Raw genomic sequence first — 24,567 nt, 5'->3', positions numbered from 1 at the left:
GAGTGTCAGGACACCTAGGAGAAAAGCAGTCATTTAATGACTGTTGCTACATGGTCACATCTGTCCATGACCCAGTCAAGCCTCTAGCCTTCCATGGCTCCCAGTGCCCTCAACACAGAGTCTGACTCCTCAGTCTGGCCCTGAAGGTCCCTTATGGCACGTCTGATCTCTTTCTCCTGCCTCACTGACCCAATCTTCCTCTCACCATCTGAGATCATAGAATGGAAAGAATAAACCACGATGTTATATAGCAATCAAGCTATAACCACTGTACCTTCTATAAGGGTAATTTGGCTTACTCACTAAAATGTGAAACTCACATTCCTTTGATTCAACTGATTCTACCACTGAGACTCTATCCTACATATACACGTACAAGTTTGTACAAAGACCTATGTACAGAAGTAACTGAAAAGTAATAACTAAGAAACATCCTAAATCATGTCAAAAGTGAACTAGTTATATAATTCATTTGCTCGCATAATGTACTACCATGCAGTTCAGGTTAAAGGCATTCCTGGTCAGGGCACATGCCGGGCTGCAGGCTTGATCTCTAGTGTGGGGCGGCATGAGGGGGGCAGCCATTCAATGATCTCATCACTGATATTTCTACCTCTCTCTCCCTCTCCCTTCCTCTCTCTGAAATCAATAAAATATTAAAAGCAAACAAACAACTAAATCTATGCTAAATGCAACCTTAGATTGGATCCTGGAAGAGAATAAAAAAGACATTAGAGTGTTCTGACCAGTATTGCTCTGTGGTTAGAGTGTCAGCTTGTGCACCAAAGAGTCTTGGGTTTAATTCCCAGTCGAGGGCACATACCTGAGTTGCAAGTTTGATCCCTGGCCCCAGTCTGAGCACAAATGGGAGGCAATTAATCGATGTATCTCTCGCATCAATATTTCTTTCTGTCTGTTTCTCTCGTTCTTTCTTTCCTTCCCTCCTTCCCTCCTTCTCCCTCTCCCTCCCTCCCTCTCTCTCTAAAAATTCAATAAAAAATAAAAAAAATTCTCAGGTAAGGATTAACAAAAAAACAAAACAAACAAAACAAAACAACAACAACAACAACAAAAAACACCCATAGGCATTAGTGAAAAAACTAGTACAATCTGAAAAAAAAAATCTGGAGTTTAATTAATGGTAATGTAACAATGTTAATTTCTTGGTTTTGACCAAGACATTACAATAGGTATGTAATAGGGGGAACTGGGAGAAGGGTATACAAGTACTATCTTTGCATCTATTTTGTAAATCTAAAATTCTTGCAACATAAAAGTTCATTTGGAAAAAAAATTGACTGTTTCTATATTTGTAGATCTCTAAAGAGGAGGAAAAAATAATAAGTTTGTGTATTCACAGAATACATCCTTTCTTATGATGATTAATTTTTCTTAATTCTGGAATGATTATCCAGTTTGATAATTGATGAATATTTTAAAAATAATTTACACACACACACACTTGCACCATGATTTTTTCAGAGTGCCAATGTCATTCTTTGAAATTTTTAATCTGATGGGATTATTTTTAATCCAATGTCTTAGTTTTGGATAGCAGTTAGAAATTACACATGGCTGAAGAATGGAGTGAAAGTAAAGATACAGGGTAATTCACTAGAAACCAACTCACAAAATGTTCATATCACCAAATGCCCAACTCACTGAATTGAACAAAAATGCCTTTAACAGTGTTATCCAAAATGGTTAACAGATTGTAGGGAAATGGAATTTTCTTTACTTAGGTCCCCTCAGAGCAAGGGAGCTAAAAGTGTCCTGGGTCAAAGGCAGAGCAGACAGTAGGAAATGGACTTCTCAGAAGGGTGAGAACCTGAAGATAGAAATAGTCTTCAGGAAATCTGGCCACTGACTTTGCTGGCTCCCAATGTGGCATGGCTGACCCTGAGTTATGGATGAAAACCAGGAGTGCAGGGTGGGTTAACCTACCTTATATGGAAACGCTTCCATTGTTATGTAAGGTTTTCTGAATGGTGATGTAAGTACTGGGGATTCAAAGGCTGTAGTATTACAAGAACCAACTTTCCAGTTCCTTATGCAGGATACCCATGTTCCAGGAGGCCCAGGAAGTCTTGTTGAGATAGGTTGCTTCTGCCCCTGTCCCAGGTGGTAAAATTGTGACTATCTTTCCAATAAAATTGTGAATACCATCACTCATTTATGCATTCTAATATTAGTAGCCTATCATGTGCCTTCGGCATTGTTCTAGGTTCTGGGGATCTTGCAGGAAACAAATCAAAAGCTCCCGCTCTCCTTATATAAAGCTTACCTTCTGGAGTGGGAGATAGAGAAAACCAGTAAGGGAAATGTACATGTTAGAGTAGTAAGTGCTAAAGAGAAAAATAAAATGTAAAAATAAAAGAATTTTTAAAGCCAGTGGGGAAGGAAGGCAGGGATTTTCATCACCACATTCTCATCCCAACTGGATGTGTGAGCCTCCAGCAGTGGCATGCACCCCCCTCTGGATTGTTTCCCATTGTTCTAGTTGGATGCTGTGCTGTCCTGTTGTCATGTGGCAGGGAGCTCTGATGGGCCACTCCTGGAGCGTATGCCTGCCTTGGGATGGAATCAGCCTTATCCAATGGTCCAGCGGGAAGCAGGGAGGAGTTGGTTACTAAGAGCAAAGTGGGGGTTAGGAGGGGCAAGGGAGAAAGCAAAAACTGAGCCAAACTGGTCAGGGCACTACTGTCATTTTTGTTAATATCAGGGGGCCCCATCTCTCACCTGTACCAGTTACCAATTTATTGCCTCATAATTCCAAAAATTTATCAGATGACACAGGTTAGGCCTTGTCAGTAGAGGGCGCTAGAAGAACATTGCGGAAGTTAGGGGCTTCTCTCCAGATTCCAATGCTTTGTTCTTGTTCCTCAGCTGTGACCAGGTGGCTGCTATTCTCCTCCACATTGTAGTTCATCACCTTTTTAGCTCAGCTAGGGACACAGCACTTAACCCAAGTAAGACATCTATTGAAAACATGCAATAGAATCATGATTTCTCATTGAACTGACCGTCTTTTTGGATGTTCTGCAAATGGAAATAGAAAGATGCAAAACAAAGACAAGGATCTTTTCAAATAGTCATTTTCAGCCCTGCTGGGAAAAATTTTAAAGAAAAAAAAAGATCCATGTTATTAAAGCTCATCTCATAAAAATTCATCAAGAAAATTAAGGAAACAAATCTAGAAATTGAAGGAATTTTTTAACTTTCAAGATCTATACTCAGTCCTAACTGATTTGGCCCCGTGGTAGAGCATCAGCCTGCGAACTGAAGGGTCTCAGGTTCGATTCTGGTCAAAGGCATGTACCTTGGTTGCGGGCACATCTCCAGGAGGGGATGTGCAGGAGGAAGCTGATTGATGATTCTCTCTCATCGATGTTTCTAACTCTATCCCTCTCCTTTCCTCTCTGTAAAAAATTGATAAAATATATATATTTTTTAAAAAGATCTATACTCAGAGTCAAGGCAAGTGATATTTGTTGCCTAGAAACTACTCTGGTCTGGGGCATCTTAGTTAGCTTTTGCTAACCATTCCCAAAACACAATGGCTAAAAATACTGATTTTTTTAATGTATTTTTTAATGAGAAAGGAAGAGGGAGAAAGAGAAACATCTATAAGAGAGCCAGACATTGATAAGCTGCTTCCTGCATGCCCCTGGCCTGGAATCAAGCCCACAACCCAGAATGTGCCCTGACCGGAATCAAACCAACATTCTTTTTTTTTTTTTTTTTTTTAATCTTTACTGTTGAAAGTATTACAGATGTCCCCTTTGTTTCTGTTGTAATTTTTTCCCTGAGAACAAATCCTTTTATTATTTATTATTTTTTAAATCTTTATTGTTGGAGTATTACATATTTCCCCCTTTTCCCCTCATTGCTTGTCTCCATATGGTTCCTACCTTGCCCCATACCTTCATCACCCTACTGTCTGTGTCTGTAGGTAAGATCTTTGGTTAATCTCTTCCCACCTCCCCCTCCCCTGCTTCCCTCTGAGATTAGTCAGTTTGTTCTTTGCTTCCATTTGTCTAATTATATTTTATTCACCAGTTTAGTTTATTCATTAGATTTCTTATTCATTTATTTTGATTTATAGATTCAATTGTTAATAGGTATGTATTTATTGCCATTTTAATGTTCTCTTTTTCTTCTTTTCTTCTTGTTCTTCCTCTTCCTCTTCCTCTTCTTAAAGAATACCGTTCAACCTTCCATGTAATACTGGTTCAGTGGTGATTAACTCCTTTTGTTTTTTTCTCATTTGTTAAACTTTTTTTGACCTTCAATTCTAAATGATAGCTTTGTTGGGTAGAATAATCTTGGTTGTAAGTTCTTGCTATTCATCACTTTGAATATTTCTTGCCACTCCCTTCTGGCCTGCAAAGTTTCTGTTGAGAAATCAACTGACAGTATTATGGGCACTCCCTTATAGGCAGTTAACTGCTTTTCTCTTGCTGCTTTTAAGATTCTCTTTGTCTTGGCATTTTAATCATGATATGTCTTTGTGTGGGCCTCTTTGAGTTCCTCTTATTTGGGATTCTCTGTGCTTCCTGGATTTGTATATCTATTTCTTTCATCAGGTAGGGGAAGTTTTTTGTCATTATTTCTTCAAATAGGTTTTCAATATCTCTCTCTCTCTCTCTCTCTCTCTCTCTCTCTCTCTCTCTCTCTCTCTCTCTCTCTCTCTCTCCTCCTTCAGGCACCCCTATAATGCAAATACTGGTATGCTTGAAGTTGTCCCAGAGGCTCCTTACACTATCTTCATATTTTTGGATTCTTTTTTTCTTTTCTGATTTTTGCTTCCTCATATTTCAAATTGTTGACTTGAGCCTTGACCTGTTTGGCTCGGTGGATAGAGCGTCAGCCTGCAGACTGAAGGGCCCTGGGTTCGATTCTGGTCAAGGGCATGTACCTTGGTTGCGGGCACATGCCCAGTAGGGGTTGTGCAGGAGGAAGCTGATTGATGATTCTCTCTCATCGATGTTTCTAACTCTTTATTCCTCTCCCTTCCTCTTTGTAAAAAGTCAAATTGTTGACTTGATTCTCAGAATCTTCTACTCTACTGTTGAATCCCTGTAAATTATTCTTTATTTCAGTTGTTAGTATATGCTTAATTTCTGACTGGTCCTTTTTCAGGTCTTTGACATTCTCATTAAGATCCTTGAAAGTTTCATCAAGATCTTTGAGTAATCTTATAACCATGGTTTGAACTCTGTATCCAGTAGTTTGCTTGCTTCCATTTCTTTAATTTGTGACATGTTTCTTTATCTTCATATTTTGGCTGCTTCCCTGTGTTTGTTTCTATGTATTAGATAGAGCTGCTATGTCTTTTGGAATTGGTAGAGTGGCCTAATATAGTAGGTGTCCTATAGGGCCCAGTGGCTCAGCCTCCCTGGTCACCTGAGCTAGGCATTCTAGGTGTGCCCCTGTGTGACTATGTACACAGTCTGATAGTTTATCCTTGATTGCTATTGGAATCAGTAGGAGGAGTTGACCTCCAGGACAATTGGCTGTGAGGACCAGCTACAACTACAGTGGAAGAGCTGCTGAGCAGGAAGCACCCTATGGAGCAGGACTTGCTTTAGTGGGGCTTTGGTGTTCATGAGTGCCTCTTGAGTGTGTCACTAGTGGATGTGTAGAGTTGTAATCTGGTATGGCTTGAAGCTATTCATTGGGTGCACTGGCTATAGGACCTCCTGGGAGGTGCAAAGTCAGCCACTGCTTGGGGCCAACTGGCAGGAGCTACAGAGGGAACTGCAGACAGCTATTTGCTATTTGTATTGGGCTTAGAGGTGCCCAAGTGAGGCCCAGCTGTGAAGCAAGGCAGGCTGGTGCTATTGTCAGGTCTTAGGCCTTTTATTGATAGGTTTGTGACACATTGTCACCAACTGCAGCTTATTTGAGAGATTTACCAAAGTCTGAAGCTTAAGCCAGGACAGGCCATTCATATGAAAAACTGCTGCCAATAACATGGGTGGGGCTGTAAATTGGATGGGATGGAGTCCCAGTGCAGAGAGAATAGTGTGCTCCAGGTTGATGGAGACTCATATATGGCTTCCAGTCAGCCCTGCAATAGGGAAGGTCCCAGCATAGGAACAATGACCCCTGCCAGCACCTCTCTCTTAGAGAAAGCTGCTCCCAAGTTCCTGCCCCAATGCCAGACAGTTCCTCCCCATATGTGTCTGGGTCCCCCAAAGCCCAGTCCTTGGAAGTCTGAGCAAGTTCATGCATGAGCCCTTTATTTTATTTTTTTAATTTTTATTTATTTGTTTGTTTGTTTGTTTTAGCAAGAGCCCTTTATTTTTTATTTTTTTAATTTCTTTATTGATTAAGGTATCACATAATGCACGAGCCCTTTAAATAAAACATCTGGGTCCCCAGCATCCTCGTGTCGCCCAGCCACAATTTCCACTTGTTTTTACAACCCTTAGTTGAGGAGACTTCTCTTTTCAGCTCTGGAACCCTGGGCTAGATGTCTGGTGTGGAGCTGGGTCCCTTTGCTCCACATGGGTGACCTCCAAAGAGACATCTCTCTCCTGATTAAAGAAAATGGCACACATGGGTGTCAGACCAGACCATTCTGCACCTCCACCCCTCCTACCAGTCTCAGTGTGCTTTCTTTTTCACTTCTCTAAGTGTAGCACTTCCATTCATCCAGCGTTCAGGCAGTTCTGAGTGATGGTTGTTCTGAATTTTAGTTGTAAGTTTGATGTGTTTGTGGGAGACAGCGAGCACAGACATTTACCTACACTGCCATTTTGTTTCTTGTCCCCTTTGTGGGTTTTTGTGTATGTTATTTTCCCCATTTACCCCCTCCTCCCCTCTCTTGCCCCTCCCAAGCCTTTGCCACACTATTGTCTGTATCCACAGGCTATGTATATCCTATATAATAGAAGCCTAATATGCTAAGTGTCCAATTGTCTGGTCAGCCATTCAACCAATCAAAGCATAATACACTAATGATATGCTAAGGCCACTCAAAGGTTCGCTATCATGTGCACTGACCACCAGGGGACAGGCCCTCTGACAGGCAGGTTAGCTTGCTGCTGGGGTCTGGCTGAGCAGGACTGAGCAAGATGGGCTGGAAATGCCTTGGAACCCTCCCACTGTTCCTCCTCGATGGCCAACCTCCCCTGTCTCTCCCTAGCCCCAATCAATCATGCACTGGTGGGGTCTCTCAGTCTGACCTGCGCCCTCTCGCAATCTGAGACATCTTAGGGGGTGTCAGAGAGCTGATTTTGGCCTGATCCCACAGACCAGGCTGAGGGACCCCACTAGTGCATGAATTCATCATACCAGGCCTCTAGTATGCATATAAATTCACTAATTTATCTTTTCCCACACCCCTCTCACCTCCACCTTCCCTCTGAAATTCATCTGTCTGTTCATGAACCAGCAATCTTTTGGTGCACCAAACTATACCCAACCAACTGAGCCACACTGACCAGGGCATTAAAATACTGATTCTTTTTTTTTTTTTTTAATAATATATCTTATTGATTTTGTACAAAGAAGAAGGGAGAGAGATAGAGAGTTAGAAACATCGATGAGAGAGAGTCATCGATCAGCTGCCTCTTGCATGCCCCCAACTGGGGATATGCCCGCAACCAAGGTACATACCCTTGACCGGAATTGAACCCGGGACTCTTCAGTCCCCAAGCCAACGCTCTATCCATTGAGCCAAACCGGTTTCGGCAAAATACTGATTTTTTTAAGCTCCTGATTCTCTGGGATCATTTGGACTGAGGTGAGCCGGGCAGTTCTTCTCTTAGTCTCATCTGGACTCACTCCCATGAAGGATGCAAGTGCAGTCACATAGTGGGGTGCCTGGGGGATGGTTGGTCAAGGGTGCCAACCTCACATTTATGGGTGGATGGCAATTGGTATAGATGGCTGGGATGATGGTTTTGATTGGACCACATGTTGACAGAAGGCCAGCCCAAGCTTATTCACATGGTGGTGCTTGGAGTTCTCAAGACCCATAAGAGAAGACAAGTATCAAAATGAACAAACAATTTTAGGTCTCTGCTTTTAATCACACTTGCTATTGTCCAATTTGTCAAAACAAGTCAATGGCTAGGACTAATATGTAAGGTGAGCAAACAAGAGGAGGATTATGGAGGCTTTTTTTTTTTTTTTTTTTTAAACCAGGACAAGCAGCTTTATTTGGACTGAGAGTTGGAGAATGTGGGGAGGATCTGAAATAGCATACTGAAGAATAAAGATTAGATTCCAAAATGGCCGTCAGGACTCATCAACAAATGGACTCCACTTCCCATCAGTCTTGCAGTTAGTGCAATCAATTAAAGGTCTTCGGGGAAATGTATTTGCCATTAAATTGGCCAAGCATGCCATAATAAAAAAAAATAAATAAATAAAAAAATAAAAAAAAAGGTAGTTTGTTTTTCTCCCACAATTAAGTTTCCACAACACCTCCCCAACTACAAATATTACAAAAGAAAGTTAAAAACCACATTTTCTAGACATTTTCTAGATCTTAGACTTATCGTCAGCATTTAGCTCAAATGTTTCACTGACTTCAAAAAATAGTTCTCCTTAAAACTCATCAGCTAAAAGCTCTATCCAAGCACTGAAGACGGCCTTTGCTAACCCATGGCAATTCTTTTTTTAAAAAAAAAAGCTTTTAATTTTTTTTAATAAGTTTTTATTGTTCATATTATTACAAATGTTCCTTTCCCCCCCCCCCCACCATTGCTCTCCTCCACCAGGTTCCCACCCCACTCTCTGTCCTTTCCCCTCTCCCCATTGTCCTCATCCATAGGTGCACAGTTTATGTTCAGTCTCTTCCCACGCCCCCCTCTCCCCTTTTCCCCAAGAATCGTCAGTTCACTCCCCTTCCATACCTCTGATTCTATTATATTCAACAGTTAATATTGTTCATCAGATTTTTTTAATTTCCTTGGTTTTTAGATTCACTTGTTGATAGTTATGTATTTGTTGTTCATAATTTTTATCTTTGTTTACTTTTTCTTCTGAAAGAACCCCCTTCAGCAATTCATATAATTCTGGTTTGGTGGTGATGAACTCCTTTAGCTTTTTTTTATTAGTGAAGCTCTTTATCTGGCCTTCGATTCTGAGTGATAGCTTTGCTGGGTAGATTATTTTTGGCTGTAGGTTCTTGCTATTCATCACCTTGAATATTTCTTGCCATTCCCTTCTGGCCTGCATGGTTTCTGTTGAGAAGTCAGCTGACAATCGTATAGGTGCTCCTTTATAGGTTACTACCTTCTTTGCTCTTGCTTCTTTTAATATTCTCTCTTTGTCTTTTGCTCTTGGAATTTTAATAATGATGTGTCTCGGTGTGGTCCTCTTTGGATTCCTTTTGTTTGTGGTTCTGTGCGCTTCCTGGACTTGTAAGTCCAATTCTTTCACCAGGTGGGGGAAGTTTTCTGTCACTATTTCTTTCAGTATGTTTTCGATATCTTGCTCTCTCTCATCTTCTGGGACCCCCATAATTCTGATGTTGGTTCGCTTGAAGTTGTCCCAGAGGTTTCTTACATTATCTTCAATTTTCTGGATTCTCATGCCTTCTAGCTTCTGTGGAGGAGTGTCTTCTGGCTCTTTATGTTCCAAATCTTTGACTTGATTCTTGCGATCTTCCCTTCTGTTTTTAGGACTCTGTAAAATATTTTTTATTTCTGACAATGTATTCTTTATTTCTTGTTGATCCCTTATCATTTCTTGTTGACTCCTTATTAATTCTAGTTGATCTCTTTTCATATCCTCATAGGCCATCTTTTCTAGGAAATTCTTGAAAAACCTTATAAGCGTAGATTTGAACTCTATATCCAGTCGCTTTTTGTCCTCCATTTCTTTCGTTTGTGATCTATTTTGTTGTCGCATTTCGCAGTTACAGATGGGGCGGGGTTTCAGGGTGGAGCCTGCAGCTTTGGCTTCCATCAGCCCCGCCCTATACGGGTCCTTCAGTGCTCTCTGCCTGCGCCTCTGAGAGAAAGGTGCCCTTGATTTTCGCCTGCTGCCAAACAGTCTATGCTCTCCCCCAATGAGCCCGGTATTGGGGTTCAGTTCAGTTGGAAGTGGAGTTGGAGGTGGCGTTCAGAGCAGTCTGGAGCCCCAGTCTCCTTCCCGTCAGGGCAATCCCGCGGCACAGCCGACCGTCCCTTCTCTGCGTGCAGTGTGCGCGCCTCCGGGACCTCCTTTCGCCTCTCCCCGGGGTTCCGCCTTACAGCCCGGCTCCCTATGGCTGAGCCTGAGTCCTTGGGGTCTGGCCTAGAATTGGGGTTCAGAGCAGTCGGGGGCCCAGCACAGTCGGAGTTTTACCTCCTTTCCGCTAGGGAACGTCCACCAGGCATTCCGCCTCCCCCTCCTCTCCGGCTCCGTCCTCTCCGCGCCGCGTCTCCATACCTTGGGCTTTTCCAGCTCCTCCGCGCCTCCTTCTGGTTTTCTCCTTGCTTCTCGCTGTAGAATTTCCAGTCAGTCAACCTTCCTGTAGTTCTGGGCAATGTCCGTTTTATATTTTAGTTGTATTTTATTGAAACTGTTGTGTGCGGTTGCAGCTAGGTGTTCACATGGGCACAGCCATCTTGGATCTCAAGCTTTTAATTTTTTAAAAATATGTTTTATTGATTTTTTTTTTTTTTTACAGAGAGAAAGGGAGAGGGATAGAGAATTAGAAACATCGATGAGAGAGAAACATCGATCAGTTGCCTCCTGCACACCCCCTACTGGAGATGTGTCCACAACCAAGGTACATGCCCTTGACCACAGGCTGATGCTCTATCCACTGAGCCAAACCAGTTTCAGCTCATGGCAATTCTTTTCCCATTTCCCCTAAGCAGTAAGGCTAACCAGCAAGAGTGAGGCTCAGATTTGGGTACAGGAGTCGAGGGACACAATGGCTAATTTTTCCCAGTGCAAGATTGCATTGAAACTTGATGGGAGAGCAGAACTGGAGAGACTTGATGTTAGGGTCCAGACCCTGTATTCAGAGTCACTGCTGGAAGAGGAGGAGGAGGAGGAGTGTTTGCCATGCTCATGGTGCACCTGAGATTTTTTTTGAGCTTTCTTCATTTTTTTGCTGCATCTTCTTCTCACTCACCATTCCTGGTGCTACCATGCCAGGAGCCAAGGGATTGATAGGAGGCATGCCAGGGTCAGGTGGTGAATATGGAGGGGGATAAGGGCCTGGTGGTGGCACAGGATAAGGAGGCCCAACTGGGGGGGGGGGGGGGAAGCTGGATTCCCCTGGGGAGCTCCTGGGGGAGGAGGAAAGGGGGCCGGAGGAAAGGCAGGATTGACAGGCGGTGTATGGGCAAGATTGGAACCTCCAGAGTACCCAACATTAGAGGGATATAGATTTGGCCCTGGCTGCCAGGCACTGGGATTCCACATGGTCAGGTGTTTCCTCCAACCTGGGCTTGGCTGGTACTTCTCCTATGGAGGCCATTTTAACAAGCAATCTACCAAACATGGGATCCAGGATAATACAAAGATGCCAGCAGTCCCCAAGAGAAGTAGTAAAATGCCTCTATTTGAGAGTGTTCTACAGTTGTGATCTTCTCAAATGGCCTTTGTTTCCAGCATGAAGCCAGATTGGAGATAGTTAATGCTAACAGCGTTCTAGACCTTGGGCCGTTCCTCCAGTAACTAAAAAGTTGTCCTATGAATAGGTGCCTTTTTCCAAATTTCATAATCACAGAAAATTAAGGAGACAGTGCTTTAACTAAATTCATATTTCAAAACCCAAGTAAGAGACATTAAAGACGTGAAGAATCCCTGATATGTCTCTTAGATGCCTTCTCAAATGCCATGGGCAGTGGAATGGAAATAAATAAAATAGAAAAGGTTAATAGTTAATAAAATGGTCTCTTTGGAGTTCTACTTTAGTATTGTTGGACACATAGTTAAAGGAAGGTCCTTAATGTTCAAGTGCTTCTTGCTGTACAAAAAGAATACTTAAGATCAAATTGCCAAGGATGTTCCATCTCACCACTCATTTTCAATACCATACTGGAAGTCTTAGCTATGCAATAAAAGAAGAAAATAAAAAAGGTATACAGATATAAAAGGAATAAATAAAACTCTCTTTGCTCATAGGTAACATGATTGTTTATTTAGAAAATCCAAAAAATCATTTTAAAAAACCTTTTGAAACTAATAAGCAATTATAGCAAGGTTGGATAGAAGGTTAATATACAACAGATCAAATGACAAGTTCAAGTGTTGTATCTATTGATCATATCACTGCCTAATAATGAAGTCATGTATATTTATTATTTATTCTTCTCAAGAAAATTTCATCCTAATAGCTTTCATTACTAGAATGTGTTCAAGGAGAAAAATAATTTTTTTCTAAAATTGAGGGACTATTGATGAAATAAAAAAAGAAAAAATGTTGGCAACTGTAGCAACTGTGTGATAGTTACCCAGGGATTCATTTAACCATCCTCTGAATAAATAAACACCTTCAGTGACTTTGCATGGCTCTTAGAAGAATACCAACAATCCTGAGCATGGCCTACTAGGCCACATCCTGCCAGCTACCTCAGCCTCACTCTCCCCTGCTTCCCCTTGCTTTACTCAACATTAAACTTCCAGGCCATGCTTCCTTCTGCCCCAGAGCTCTAGAACCTACTTTTCTACTGCCTGGAAGACTCTAATTACTTGTCTAATTAGTGAATATTCATCTTTCAGATCTCAATGCCAGCATTGCTTCCTCCAGGAAGTCATCCTTAAAATCCCTGACCAGATCTATCTTGTGGTTTATTTCCAAGCAGCACTTAGTGCAGAATTACTTGCAATTAATAAAAATAGCCAACATTTAATTAGCACGTACTCTGTGCTGGAGCTGTTCTAAGTACTTCATGGGTGTCTACTCATTTGATTTTTCTCAAGGCACAGAAAATGAACGTTGCTCAAGGTTACACAGCTGGTAAGTGGTACAGGTCGGACCCAAACCCTATTAGAGCTGACATCTTACCCATTCTTTCTCTTCTCCCTACCTCTGAAGTAATAATATGAATTTCCCCTACCAGGATATGATCCTCTCAATGGCAGATATTTACTGTTATGAACTGAATTGTGACCCCCTCCACCACCAAATCAGATGTTGAAGTTCTAACCTTCACTGTGAATGCATTTGGAGATAGAGCCTTTAAGAAGGAAATTAAGATTGAAGTGAAGTTGTAAGGGTAAGACCCTAATCCAATAGAATTGGTGTCCTTACATCTTAGCCCTTTTGGGGTGCTATATAGAATGCCACATGCTGAATACTTATAAACAACAGAATTTTATTGCACACAGTTCTGGAAACGGAGAAGTCCATGATAAAATCTCTAGCAGATTTGGGATCTGATGAGGATCTGCTTTCTGGTTCATACAAAGTTGTCTTCTCACTGTAACACATGGCATAAGGCTGTCTTCTTTTATCAGGGTACTAATCCATTCATGAAGACTCCACCCTTGTGATCTAATCACCTCCCAAAGGTTCCATTTCCTAATACCAGCACATTGGGCATGAGGATTTTAACATATAATTGGGGGGGGGGGGTAGGCAGGGGGGCTAGCACCTTATAGGAAGAGGAAGAGATATCAGGAGTGTGCATGCACAGAGGAAAGGCCATGTGAGGACAAAATGAGAAGGCAGCCATCTGCAAGCCAAGGAAAGAAGCCTCAAGAAAAAACAACCCTGCCAGCACCTTGATCTTGGACTTCCAGCTTCCAGAACTGTTGTTAATTAATTTCTATTGTTTAAGCCACACCGTCTGTGGTATTTTTGTTAGGTCAGCCATAGCAGACTAATACATTGCCTCTTTTTGCTTGCCATTATATATTTTGTTCTAAGCACCATGTCTAACATATAGTAAGTACTCCAAAAATATATACTTCGGTGTCACCACTTTTTCTGAAAAGTCTTCCCTCACCCTTCTCCCACTCCTTCCCTGGCTTAAGTGCCCCTTCTGGGTTTCAGGTGCCATATTTTTCATTTGGTTCTGGAAGGATAATTTCTCTTTAAAAGGTAATCTTTGGCCCTGGCCAGGTACCTCATTTGGTTAGAGCATCATTCCTATATGCCAAGGTTGCAGGTTCAATCCCTAGTCAGGGTATTACAGTAGTCAGCCAATGAATGCATAAATAAGTGGAACAACAAATTGATTTTTTTCACTCTCTCCCTCTCTCCCTTCCTCTCTCTCTAAAATCAATAAGAATTTTTAAAAAGTTTAGGTAGCCCAGCTGGTGTGATTTAGTGGTTGAGCATTGACTCATGAATGAGGAGGTCACCAGTTCAATTCCCAGCTAGAGCATATGCCCAGGTTGAGGGCATGCAGGAGGCAGCCAACCAAGCCAACCATGTTTTTCTCTCATTGATATTTCTATCTCTTCCTTCCCTTCCTTTCCTCAATCTCACTCTCAATCTCTCCCTCTCTCTCTCTCTCATCAGTAAAAACATATGTTTTTTAAAAGGTTATATCTTTGAATTTAAAGATTTCAAATCCAGTGGTCAGCAAATTGTGGCTCTGTTGACTAATGAGTTTGCTGACCACTGACTTAGACTCTAATTCCAATAATTACAGGCTGTTGTTCCTTGTGATTAAGTCCCTATCAGTGGTCTGCAAACTCATTAGTCAACAGAGCGTCAAACCACGGCTCGGCCCGCAAGCTGCAGTTTGCCGACCACTGGGCTAGTCTTCTCCAGGGCTCAGCATAGATGGCAAATGCTGACAGAGTTTAATATTTGAGTGAATGCAAGTCTGCTGACCCTTACACATGAGCGCTGCTGGGTAGGGAGTAAGAAGACTTGAGTTCTAAGCTTTATGAGCCTCAAAAGTAATTATGACCGTGGGTTTATCAGGAAATCAAAGCTTTCCTTATATTTCAAAAAGTACAGGGTCATTTTTGTGTCTGTTAGGAATACTTGTGCAGTTGAGCTGAACTCCTGAGCCTGGCTCCAATCAGTCTTCTTGCTGTACTTCAAATATACTTAGTTCACACCTGTCTCAGGGCCTTTGAACTTGCTACCTCTTCTAGGAGCACACTTCCTCCAGACTTTTCTATGGCAAATACATGGCCTTAATTTTCAGTGTCTTCACCAGAGTCAAATCAGGTGATGGTGACTGTGAGGAAGCAACTCAGTTTCAGGGCAGAGATGCAACACTTCTATTGGTTCATAAACTTCTCAATAGCCTTGGTAGGTATTTACATTATCCCCATTTTACAGATAAGAAAATTGAGGCCAAGAGAAGTTAAGTAACTTGCCAAAGGTCTCACAACTATATTTTTTAAATTATTTTTAGTGTGTGTGTGTGTGTGTGTGTGTGTGTGTGTGAGTGAGAGAGAGAGAGAAAGAGAGAGAGAGAGAGAGAGAGAGAGAGAGAGAGAGAGAGAGAGAGAGAGAGAAACATCAATAATGAGAATCTTTGATTGGCTGCCTCTTATATGTCCCCCACTGGGGATTAAGCCCACAACTCAGGCATGTATCCTGATCTCCTTGTTCCTAGGTCTATGCTCAACCACTGAGCAACACTAGAAGGGCAGGTCTCACAACTATTAAGTATCAGGAATAGGCTATTAATCCAGGGATCTAGTGTACAACTTCTTAACTACAAGGCTTTTTGCTTCTGGATGTATATTAAAACTTATTTATCCCTAGCTGGTTTGGCTCCGTGGATAGAGCACTGGCCTGCAGACTGGGGGTCCCTGGTTCGATTCCAGTCAAGGGCACATGCCCGGGTTGCAGGGTCAATCCTCAGTAGGGGGCGTGCAGGAGGCAGTCGATCAATGATTCTCTCTCATCATGTTTCCATCTCTCTCTCCCTCTCTCTTCTTCCCTGAAATCAATAAAAAAATTTAAAAAAAAATTTTAAACTTATTTAACATAGGGTCTGGCACAAGGTAGTTACACAGTAAGCAATAGTTATTTCTATGCTTATCTCAAACATTTGACTCTCCTTATCTTACTTACAATCCAACCCTCAGAATGAAGTCAACAGACCTTCCCACTCCACCTTGCCAGAGTCCAGGATCCCTCACTTCATCTTCTCATGAGTACACATACTGGGTAGCTGGATTTCAGAGTTCTAGAGTAAGGCTCTCTAGGTTCTCATCCATAGTTTCTACCATTCACTAGTACTGTAAACAAAGAAATGTTATATCCTTCTCTGGGTCACAGTTTCCTCACTTGTAAAGTGCAAATGCTTTCTACTTTGTCTGGCCCATAAGAAGTTTGGTAAATGGTAGCAATTATGAGTAGGGCTTCACAATGAGAAGCCTCCAATGGTCCTAAGGTTGTAAAATACACTCCAAACCATCTGGGTCAAAGTTGGGACCAGATGAACCCATTGTTTGCAGACAAGATTGGCTGGATTGAAAAGACCTTTCACCTTATCCAACCCAGGATCTATCTACCAGACAAGTACTTCCTGGAGGCAGTGTGATTCAGGGCACGATCTCTTGGGTCTGATAGACCTATGTCTGAATTTCAGTTTTGATTTTTCCTGAGAAAAATCTGTCAAGTGGGAAAGGAGCAGTGCAAGGAGTTATTAAGAATGTGGGTTTGGCCGAAACCGGTTTGGCTCAGTGGTAGAGCGTCGGTCTGCGGACTGAAAGGTCCCAGGTTCGATTCCGGTCAGGGGCATGTACATTGGTTGCGGGCACATCCCCAGTAGGGGGTGTGCAAGAGGCAGCTGGTCGATGTTTCTCTCTCATCGACGTTTCTAGCTCTCTATCTCTCTCCCTTCCTCTCTGTAAGAAATCAATAAAATATATTAAAAAAAAAAAAAAAAAAAAAAGAATGTGGGTTTGGCCCTAACCGATTTGGCTCAATGGATAAAGTGTCGGCCTGCAGACTGAAAGGTCCCAGGTTCGATTCCGGTCAAGGGCATGTACCTTGGTTGCAGGCACATCCCCAGTAGGAAGTGTGCAGGAGGCAGCTGATTGATGTTTCTCTCTCACCAAAGTTTCTAACTCTCTATGCCTCTCCCTTCTTCTCTGTAAAAAATCAATAAAATACATTAAAAAATAATGTGGGTTTGAATTCAGATGGTTATGTATCATTCTATTCCTTGCTCTGCCAAGGACCAGCTATGTAAGCCGAGTGTCTTCACCTCCTTGTACCTTAGTTGTCTGTTTCAATGGGTTTTGTCATCATTCCTCTTCCTAGGCTGACTGAGGATTGCCCGGGACCATGTATGCCCACACTATGGGCACTGTAGCTGTTAGGATGGTGGGCAATGTATAACAATGATTAGGAGCTTAGGCTCTGAGTCAGAGTGCAACAGACCTAGTTCAAATTCCAGCTCTGGCAATTATTTCTGTTGAAAACTCAGGGAAAATAATTTTTTTCTTCTCAGCCTCAATTTGCTTATCTGTGAAGTGAGAAATATAACAGTGAATATCTGATAGAACTTGTTATAAGGATTCAATCAAGTGATGCTCGTAAAGCATTTAAAACTGGCCTGGTACAGTGTAAGTGGCAAAGATATTAGGTTGATTTTTAAAGTTTCCTTTCTAGAATTCAAATGCATTTGTCCAACTGTTTGAGGAGTTGCAAATATATGCCAAGTGCTGGGGGCTACAGGACCAGATTCAAGCCCAAATCATAGTGATAGCAGCTTCTGCTTAATGAGCCTTTGATTTGTACCATGCTTTCTGTGGCATCTCATTGACTCCTAAATAACCCAATTGCTATGCCAGTTAATCTCTCTGTCAGAAGCAGTCACTTTGTCCCCGCATACTTCCTGTTGAGGCAGGGTGCGCTCTGAAAGCCAGTCCGTGGTGGGACCCGCAGGAGGCAGGAAAGGGGAGCTGCCCACAGTCACCTGAAGTCTGTCTGGCTCTTGAGGCCTCCCATCCAATCACACACACACTTCTCCATAGATTGCAAGGAGTTGAGAAAACGGTGAAAGGGTTTGCAACTAGAGCGACTTAGCTTGTCAAGACAGAAGCAAGAAAGCGGTGGTTTCCCTGAATTCTTGCGAAGGCAGCCTCCAAGGTGAAGGAGGTTCAGGTCCCAGTCTGTTTATATAAAAGTGTGGGAGAGAGCAAATACCGCAGTCAATCAAAATTTGGCACAGGCTGGCGGTTTAGATCTCAGCCCAAGAGCCTGAAGCATCAGTCCGCAGACCTTCCTCAGAGCCTTAGCGAGCTCGAGCTGTACAGCCCATCCGTGGCGGGTGATAGGCGGCTCGAGATCCTGGAGCTGTCCTCGGTGCCTCCCAGCTGCGAGGCACGCTCCTTAGGTGGGGGCCGGGAAAGAGGGTGTAGCCAGCGTTGCAACCAATCAGCATTCGCCTTGGGATCCAGGTGCAAAAAGCTCGCGCCCCAGTCTTCCATTCCTGGCCTAGCAACGATCCCCACTTTCTAACGGTCACCCAGGCTTGCGCCGCCCAAAGTGCATGTGAGTCCGAGTGGGAAGAGGAACAGGCTTTGAGCTGGTAAGTGGCATGTTTTTCTTACTCTTCTTTGAGCTTGAGCTTGGGCCTGGCCCAGGCACAACTGGAATATGGGTGATTGAATGGTTACCATGAGGTTCAGGAAGTGAGGGCTGAGGACTTTAGGCCATTGGAACTCCTTGGAGAGGCTAGAAATGGGGCCTCTTGGGCACCTTAGGGCCCTGGCTGGGTAGAGGCCAGGCCAGTTTGCCCTGTGATTTGGTCCATGGCTCCTGATGCCAGCCTGATTTGGAAGTATGTTGTGGGGCAGTTGGAGGCCCTTGGAGCCGTGTGTGGCATCATTGGCCATGAAGTATGGCCTTTGAACTGTGAGAGGTTTTCTGGGGTCTCTGGACTGAGTCTGGATCTGGTGACTAGTGGAAGAGGCTTGTGACTCTCCATGGGTTATTGGGATTCACTGGCTGAGAGATGAAACTAGTGTGCAATTGAGAGGTTTCTTGGGTCTTTGGATCCAGCCTGGGTTGAAGAGTGAGCATTGATGCAGTCAAAAGCCCCATGGAAAGTTGCCAAGAGTCACTGCATCCAGGCTATGCAGGCTTTTAGAGGTCTCTGGATTCGGGGTTGAGGTGCTCTTGGCAGATCTTACAGTATTGTGTCCAGGTTGGACAGTGTGGCTAGGAGATTAGGCCCATAGTCTTATGAGGGTTCTGGGGAATGAAGAGGTGTCTCCAAACCCCAGCCAAGTTGTCCATATGAAGTATCATTGACTTGTGGTGACTTGAGATAAAGCCCAGATTGGGTCATGTCTGGGGCATTTTATTTATTTATTTATTTTAATATATTTTATTGATTTTTTACAGAGAGGAAGAGAGGGATAGAGAGTTTGAAACATCAAAGAGAGAATCATTGATCAGCTGCCTCCTGCACCACCCCCACTGGGGATGTGCCTGTAACCAAGGTACATGCCTTTGACCGGAATCGAACCTGGGACCTTTCAGTCCGCAGGCTGACACTCTATCCACTGAGCCAAACCGGTCTCGGCAATGTCTGGGGCATTTTAGTACCTGTCCCTATCTCTTCCCCAAATCCTTTGTGGTCACTCCCAGAAGATATCAGGCTGTAATCATGGGGCAGGTACATGGGAAAGATGGGATGTACTGGGGCACAGGAAGCGGTCTGTGAAAGATCCTGCTCTTTAGGAAATCACCCAGGTGTCTTTATGAGGATTTTTTATATTTATGGGACAGTGTTGATATCTACTTTCACTCAGCTTTTCCAGCAATACTTGGTATTAAAGCTTTCAGGGTGCTTTCATGTACACCCATGGTTCTCTTTTTTTCTTTTTAAATATGTTTTTAGATAGAAACATTAACAAGGAAGAAACATCATTGATTGGCTGCCCCCTGCACACCCCCTTTTGGGGATTGAGCCCACAACCCAGGCATGTGCCCTGACCAGGAATTGAACTGGTGACCTCTTGGTTCCTAGGTTGATGCTCAACCACTGAGCCACACCGGCCGGGCACACCCAGAGTTCTTAAACCAAGGGTGGGGGATACAAGGGAGTGGTAGTCTATGAGTGGATTTCAAGAGTCTATGAACTCTTGGAAACCATAAGAAAACTATGCATGTTGGATTTTTGGGAGAGAGGAAGCAAAAGTGGTCACAGGGATAAGTGAGGAGTAGGTGAACTGTTCCAGAATGGACTTTAGAGCAGATTGTGAATTCCTTATCAATTATATGCAAAATGATATGAGACTACAGTTTTCTGATGTAAAGAGTTGACTCCATAGTTTATATTCTCAAAGGAATGATAACTGACCTAAGAGGTTAAGGACTATTGGATTAAAACAGGCTTCCATATTATTTATAGGGCCTAGACATGACTAGAAATGAAGATTCCCCTTTTTCTTCCCAGACCTGCTGTTGGCATACATGTTAAGGTATCTCACATACTAGCCTGCATGTCCAAGCTCAGTCTATCTGCCTCTCTCTCACACAGTCAGAGTCTAAGGTTATATCAGTTCTGAAGTCTACTTTCATGAGTATAGATCTGGGGATGAGGTACATGTAGGCCCTGGAATTGGGCCATTTAGGCTAGGAGGTTCAGAGTTCTGAGTTCCCAGAGCATGTCTAGAATTGAGGGGTGGTCACAGGTTCTAGGTGGGCACTTCTGGATTCCCTTGGGCTTCTCAGCCCATGGGAGGGACACAGCCAGATGTCAGAGTAGGACCCTCTCCCTGGGTTTAGGTAATACTGGTATTTAGTACTGTTCTTGAAAACAGGCCCTGTGAGGAAGTTGAGGGTTTTGGAAGACTTAGTCCCATATTAGGGCTGAAGAAAAAGGATGTGAGGATGCTGTGAAACCTAAGTTTTTGTATTTTGTTTTACATCTAGTCTAGTTCTTTTTCCACTTAATTCTCAAAAGGTGTGCTATGAGTCCTAGCCAGTTTTGCACAGTGGATAGAGTGTTGGCCTTTGGACTGAAGGGTCCTAGGTTCAATTCTGGCCAAGGGCACATACCTTGGTTACAGGCAGGATCCTTGGCCTTGGTGCAGGAGTCAACCAGTTGATGTGTGTCTCTCATATTGATGTTTCTCTCTGTCTCTTGACCTTTCATCCACTCCTTAAAAATCAATGGAAATATATCCTCCAGTGAGAATTAACAAAAATAAAAATAAAAAATAACTAAGATGTGCTATGATCGGTTCTCTATGATCTGGATTTAGCTAACCTGGCTATGCCTATATCTGGCTTTTGGGTTATGTAGACTATAGATTTAAGGGAAGAAAAAGGAATTTGCTCTGTGGTGTCTCTTCTCTGGTATGTGTTGGATGTATTTAACCAGAATGATTGAACATTTAAAAGTTTATGTAAGATTTAAATAATTGGCCTTAATCTATAAAAAAAACTGTGTGTGCCCAAGCCAGTTTGACTCAGTAGATAGAGCATCGGCCAGAGGACTGAAGGGTTTCGGTTTGATTCTGGTCAAGGGCACATACCTGAGTTGCAGGCATGATCCCTGGCCCTGGGCAGGGTGAATGCAGAAGATAACCAATCCATGTGTCTCTCTCACACTTCTATATCTCTCTCTCTCTCTGAAAAAAAAAATCAAGGGAAAAAACATCCTTGGTTGAGAATTAGCAATAAAAAAGCTGTGTGCAGCAGAAACTGGTTTGGCTCAGTAGTAAAGTGTCAGTCTGTGGACTGAAAGGTCCTAGGTTCGATTCCGGTCAAGGGCATGTACCTTGGTTGCGGGCACATCCCCGGTAGGGGGTGTGCAAGAGGCAGCTGGTCGATGTTTCTCTCTCGTCGACGTTTCTAGCTCTCTATCACTCTCTTCTACTCTCTGTAAAAAATCAATAAAATATTTTTTTTTTTAAAAAGCTGTGTGCATATGGGGAGGAGTTACTTAATTTGGGTAAAGAAATGTGTTCCTGGGAAGAGTTGAAAGTTCATAGAATTTTCCTGAATAGAATTTTGTTAAAACTTACCATAGCTTTGGAATTACTCAACATTTAAAATACCTGAGATAAAGGAAGAATGTTTTTTATAAAATAACCATCCCTCTATTCTGATTAATATTATAATATTAATTATAATATCAGATGTCCCAAAAATGTATACACACTTTGAGTAAAAGAATGAAACAAATTGAGCTATCAACTTCTAGTAGTGTATACATTTTTGGGGGGTGGGGGAAACACCCTATATTTATATCAAGATGGATTGTGCCTGAAGAGGCTCTTGGTTAAGCTTATCAGTGAGAATAAAAAATACCAGATTTCAAACTTTTCTTAGTAATATGAGTATTATAAAAGGCTAAAAGCCAACATCATACCTCCTTTTCCCATATACTTATCTTTCAATTATGTCCTACCTAATCTCTTCTACCTACTGTACCCTCTTTCAGGGTCCAGGCTTGTGTCCTCATAACCTGTGGTTCTCAGGGAGAAAACTGCAGGTGATTCCTACTGAGTCAGCTTGGAAAGTGGAAGGTGAGCAAGCTTTCTAAGACTGGGGAGAAGAGACCTTTCAAAAATAAAAAAGGCAGTGTCTCTGACCTTTCATTGCTCTGGTGTCACTTCTCACTCTATGCAAGATGGCTTGGGCTGTGCAGTAAAAATGTAAAAAGGGAGCCTTGGCTGATGTGGCTCAGTTGGTTGGGCATATGCACAGAAAAGATTGCTGGTTTGATTCCCAGTCACGGATATGTCCAGGTTGTGGGCTCAATCCCTGGCAGGGGTATGCAGGAGGCAATCAATCAGTGTTTCTCTCTCTCCCTTCCTCTTCTCTCAAAATCAATTTAGAAATCATATGTATTGTATATGGAGAGAGAAAGAGGCCTAGAGCAGAGGTGGGGAACGTCTGACCCTCTCAGGCCATTTAAAACCTATGAAATAATTTTGTCTGAAGCATTGGGGCTGCATTAATTAAATATTTTGACCAAATATAGTAGGCTAACTTTTAAGTTAACAATTCTGTGTGGCTAACAAATATAAATATTCAAATGGCCCTCGACCGAAAAAAGTTTCTCCACCCCTGGCCTAGAGTGTTACCAGCCTAAGGGCTGAGGTGTAGAGAGCTCTAGAGATACCCCTAAGGAGGGAGGAAGTCTTAAAAGGGATATCCTTAGATGAAGTAGACACCAAGTGGGAGGCAAGATAATGTTTCCCATTCTTGCCCTAACTGGTTTGGCTCAGTGGATAGTGTGTCCTCCTGCAGACTGAAGGGTTCCAGGTTTGATTCTGGTCAAGGGCATGTACTTTGGTTACAGGCATACCCCTAGTGGGGGAAGTGCAGGAGGCAGCTGATCGATGTTTCTAATTCTCTATCCCTCTCCCTTCCTTTCTGTAGAAAATCAATAAAATGTATTTTTTTTTAAGTTTCCCATTCTTGGGGGGGTTTTATTCATCGAATGGGAGATCCCTTGCCTTTTCTGCTCCCTTTTAGCTTCCTAAAAAGCCTGTTGACTACTGCCTGCCAACTACATTTGATGGCTTACAGAGGACACTGCCTTTTGAGCTGTCTCCAATCTCTTGATCATCAACGGGAAAACCATACCAGTGGAGATATTGAATCACAGACACATGATATGAGGCTGGGAGGTGAGGGGGACCACATACCACTGGGTCTTTCAGACCACTCTACCTTTCCTTATACACTTAGGGCTTCTCCCTCATGGCTTTCCCCACGTATTTCATATCTTCAGGGATTGTGTGTTCCTCTGTATTCACAATCTGTAGAAATGTCAGGCATCAGAGCTTTTATGTGTCTAGGCCAAGTGTCTCTTTTTAAATATATATTTTATTGATTTTTTACAGAGAGGAAGGGAGAGGGATAGAAAGCTAGAAACATCTATGAGAGAGAATCATCGATCAGCTGCCTCCTGCACACTCCCTACTGGGGATGTGCCTGCAACCAAGGTACATGACCTTGACCGGAATCAAACCTGGGACCCTTGAGTCCAGAGGCAAACGCTCTATCCACTGAGCCAAACTGGTTAGGGCCCAAGTGTCTTTTATATGGATGTTTAATGAGTCCCTGGGTGTGGTGGTGTGAGGAGTTAGAAAGCTCAGACATGAAAAACATTTAATGTTCAGAGTAGCAAATGAAGACAGCTTGCCCATTTGCATTTTCCCTTTCACTCTGACTCATCTTCCCCTCTCCCCACCCTATTATTGCCCATCTACCAGCCCCACCCAATGGCACACCCTGTCTGATGTAGGAAGGGTTAACATCTGCCTGCACCCAAGCTAGAACGAGAGGTAGAGGGAAGACTAGTAGGTCTAGAGGGAGAAAGTAGAGGCTGGTCCGAATATTTTGGGGTCCTGGGGCCAAAGGGAGAAACAGGAGTTTAGAGACATAATATTTGAGTCTAGGAGAGGACCCAGAATCTAAGGGAGAAGGCTGGAGAGTGGGGGGAAACCAGAGAAGCCTTCCAATGCCTGACTTGTTTATCTTTGTTATTTATTGGGCATATATGATATGCCAGGCTCATATAAGTGATTTATCATTTGTCAAATCAATGAAAATTTGTCATAGGGTGAAAGATCATGGAATAATATGAAAAAGAAATTTGAGTTTCTCAGACCTCATCCTTTCCCCAAGTTAACAAGTGCTAAAGTGAAAAGAGAGGAAATCTCCAAGGACCTTGACTTTTTGGGCAGGAAGTGAAAGAAACCCCGGAG

The 24,567-nt window shown here is 42.8% G+C and overlaps 1 pseudogene; it reads right to left on the bottom strand.

Annotated features, from left to right (window-relative positions):
* Positions 1 to 8,152: 8,152 nt before the first annotated feature.
* LOC118720723 lies at positions 8,153 to 11,422 on the bottom strand (annotated as a pseudogene).
* Positions 11,423 to 24,567: the final 13,145 nt, after the last annotated feature.

Source organism: Pipistrellus kuhlii, unplaced genomic scaffold (assembly GCF_014108245.1).
Source record: "Pipistrellus kuhlii isolate mPipKuh1 unplaced genomic scaffold, mPipKuh1.p scaffold_m20_p_17, whole genome shotgun sequence".
Taxonomy (NCBI): Eukaryota; Metazoa; Chordata; class Mammalia; order Chiroptera; family Vespertilionidae; genus Pipistrellus; species Pipistrellus kuhlii.
This window is presented reverse-complemented; position numbering and strand designations above follow the sequence as displayed.